The sequence below is a fragment of the Myotis davidii genome, unplaced genomic scaffold (assembly GCF_000327345.1).
Source record: "Myotis davidii unplaced genomic scaffold, ASM32734v1 scaffold205, whole genome shotgun sequence".
Taxonomy (NCBI): Eukaryota; Metazoa; Chordata; class Mammalia; order Chiroptera; family Vespertilionidae; genus Myotis; species Myotis davidii.
In genome coordinates this window covers 1,827,276-1,830,888 of record NW_006297573.1, presented here as the reverse complement: position 1 = coordinate 1,830,888, position 3,613 = coordinate 1,827,276, and the positions used below count along the sequence as shown (strand labels likewise).

The following is a 3,613-nucleotide window of genomic DNA, read 5'->3' as shown; positions in this document are numbered from 1 at the left end:
GCAGTCAGACATCCTCCGAAGGGTCCCAGATTGGAGAGGGTGCAGGCTGGGCTGAGGGATACCCTTCCCCTGGCTCCAGTGCATGAATTTCATGCACTGGGCCTCTAGTGTATTTATACTTCAAAACAAATTTTTAATTTATAGCAGAAAGCAAATGAGAAAAACTTAGGCAGTAGGCAGGTGCCCAGAGCTATGTCAAATCATCACTTTCAGATTTAAACTACTTCAGAAATGTCCCCAGATTGTGAAAGTCCACCCCCATGGTAGAAGTGAAGATACTGCGCTTTCCCTGCCACCACGGAGTTGCGTGGAGGCGGAGGCTTGGGTGCGTTCAAGATTCGGCTCCACCCATAACCCACCGCCATGGCCGAGGAAGGCATTGCTGCTGGAGGTGTAATGGACGTTAATACTGCTTTGCAAGAGGTGCTGAAGACCGCCCTCATCCACGATGGCCTCGCGCACGGAATTTGCAAAGCTGCCAAAGCTTTAGACAAGCACCAAGCCCACCTTTGTGTACTTGCATCCTACTGTGATGAGCCTAAGTACGTCAAGTTAGTGGAGGCTCTTTGTGCTGAACACCAAATCAACTTAATTAAGGTTGACGACAACAAGAAACTGGAATGGGTAGGCCTCTGTAAAATCGACAGAGAGGGAAAACCCCGTATGGTGGTTGGTTGCAGTTGCGTGGTGGTTAAGGACTATGGCAAAGAGTCTCAGGCAAAGGATGTCATCAAGGAATACTTCAAATGCAAGAAATGAACAAATAAACTTGGCCTTTGTTTAAAAAAAAAAAAAAAGAAGAAGAAGTGAAGATACTAACTACAGTGAATCTTCCAGAATCTCCAGGTTGATTCTAGGTCCATGGCAGGGTAACTTACTCTCCTAAACTCCCAAGGAAGGCTTATAGGTAATAATAAATGGAAAATTTGTAACATCACCAAAGCTTAGAACTACAAAGGAATGGAAGGCATCTAGCTGTGGGGTGGTGGATCTATGCACACACAGTCACATGTTGGGAATGGAAATGAGTAAGGCCAACCCAGTGAGACCATGGAAGACTGCAGCCTCATCCAGAGCCAGTGGAGCACCAGCCTATGGAAATGCAGGCCAGTATACCCAGCTCTTCCATTTCTAAGAGAAACTGGAAAGTCATATTTCTTATATAAAATTTTCCAACTTTTAAAGGTTGGCAAATACTTTTTAAATTATATAGAACTGTGTACAAAAATCATGAAGACAATTTAGGAGCAAACCTTTGTGATCTTGGAGTAGGCAAATATTTTTAATTAACAATTATTAGTAAAAGCACAATACCTAAAAAATAATTACATAAACTTTACTTTTGTGACATAGGACACTGTTGAGAGAATTAAAAGACAGGTCACAGAGTGAGAGAGAATATCTGCAAGTTGTATATCAGATAAAGAACTTGTATTCAGAATGTACAAATGGCATTCAAAACTCAGTAATAAGAAAACAAACTCTGGTAGGCATTAGACATGAGCAGAGCAAGGATGGTGGGCCAGGTACAGAAAGTCACAGGGGCAGAAAGCCCTGGGTGCCTAGCAAAGGACAACTTTAGGGTAGGGCCTCATCCCCAAGGTGACCTCTCCTCTCCTGGCTGGTCATGAGGTTTGGACCACCTGACCTTTTCTCCCTAAAGATAATATCTACGCGTCAGTTATATTTCAGCTCCAGGCCCCAAAAAAGCAGCAAAACCAGACAAGCAATGCCAAGGCCAAGGCTGACCTCTGAACCAGCTGCATTGAATAATGACCTCTTGCCCTCACACTGGCCAATCAATGAGTGGAGACCATGACCCTGAAAGGACACACCAGGAAAATTGCTGAATATTCTATTGAGATCTTCCCCTGGGACCTCACCTAAGATCTCCATCCTTAAAACCCTTAGGTCAGAGGACCCAGCTATGCTCATCTTTCCAGAAGCATGTCCAAGGCTTTCCCTTGTTCCTCCCTTCCCTATCTCAATCCCCCCAGAGGAGTCACCTTTACCTTCCTCACTTTGAACCTCTATAAGTTGTTTTCTAAGCCCATTTCTTCTACAAATTACTTATTCTACCTCTGTGATTTTATGAATAAATATTCTCTTATAGTTTGAGCCTTGGCTCTGAATTCTTTCCTAGCCAGAACTCAAGTACCGAGGTTGCTGAAACCAGGTCCAGTCTGACCCAATGGGTCTAACACCTGTTGCCATTCTTGCTGCCTCCAACAGTATGGCTGATTCATATGGTTGGTGCATATTTAACTTTATAAGAAGCTGCCAAATTGTTTTTCAAAGTTGTACCATTTTACATTACTACCAGTAGTGTATGGGAGTTTCTCCTTATCCTCAAGACTTTAATAAGCAATGTTTTAACCTCCCATTCTAATATGTAGGTAGTGGTATCTTAATGTGGTTTTAATTTGAAGTTCCTTAATAACTGATGATGTTGAGCATCTTAGTTGTGCTTATTTGCCATCTGCCTATCTTCTTTGGTGTTGGATATGAGTCATTTGCTCATTTATATCATGTTGTTTTGTTGTAAACTATGATACATCTATGTAATGGAAGACTACTCAGCTATCAAAATGAATGAACTAATGATATACACAACAACATAGATATCAAAATAGTTAAGCTGAGTGAAAGAAGCCAGACCAAAAAAAAAAATCCATCTTGTATGATTCCATTGACATAAAATTCTAGGGAATGCAAGCAAACATATAATAAAAAGATGCAGATCAATTGTTACCTGGAACAAGGAGTGGAGAGACAAGGGGTGGATTACAAAGGGGCATGAGGAAACTTTTGAGAGTGATGAGTAAGTTCATTATCATAATTGTGATGGTTTTCATGGGTGAGTTCACATGTCAAAATTTATTAAATCATACACTTAAAATATGTCCAATTTATTTATGTCAGCTATACCACAATAACTTGAGTGTTTTATAAACAGAAAAAAAAAACTTAATTTAGACCCAAGCAAAGACATCTTCTAGCATACAGCCCTTGCAATGCCAGTTTGGCTCCACTGCTCAAGTCTTGCTCTTCCCATCTAAGAGATAAGAAAACTGAGACCTAGAAAGATACAGTAACTTTCCCAGGCAAAAAATTTTTTTGTAAACTCTGTGTCTAGGGGCTAGATAAGAAAAGGTCAAAATGATGTTGTTGATAAGGATTATTATTTAAATGGATTATAGGTCTATTTTAAGACTTGCTTTCACAATAAGAAGCAAAGCTTAAAATCAGAAAATCGAGTCTGAACTTCCATTTCATCATTAGTTATCTCTGTGACCTTGAGCAGTTTCCTTAAAATGTGTAGAATCTGTTTCTTCATCTCTGTACCTATGTTAAGAATATCTATATATATAAAAGCCTAAGTGACCAAATGACTGAAAGACCTACAGGTTGACTGGTTGCTATGACGTGCACTAACCCACCAGTGGGCAGACGCTCAATGCAGGAGCTGCCCCCATGGTCAGTGCGCTTCCACAGCCAACCTCCCGTGGCCAGCCAACCCCCTGTGGTCCCTCCCCACAGCCGTCCCGCCTCCCCATCAGCCCCAATTGGGGGTGGGGGGGGGGCATCCAGCCAACCTCCCATGGTCCCTGCC

At 41.8% G+C, this 3,613-nt stretch overlaps 1 pseudogene across 1 annotated transcript; it reads left to right on the top strand.

Moving 5' to 3' along the window:
• The first annotated feature begins 283 nt into the window (after window positions 1-283).
• On the top strand, window positions 284-797 carry LOC102754850 (annotated as a pseudogene). The gene has a single exon (XR_001515434.1). The product of XR_001515434.1 is annotated as a 40S ribosomal protein S12 pseudogene (transcript).
• Window positions 798-3,613: the final 2,816 nt, after the last annotated feature.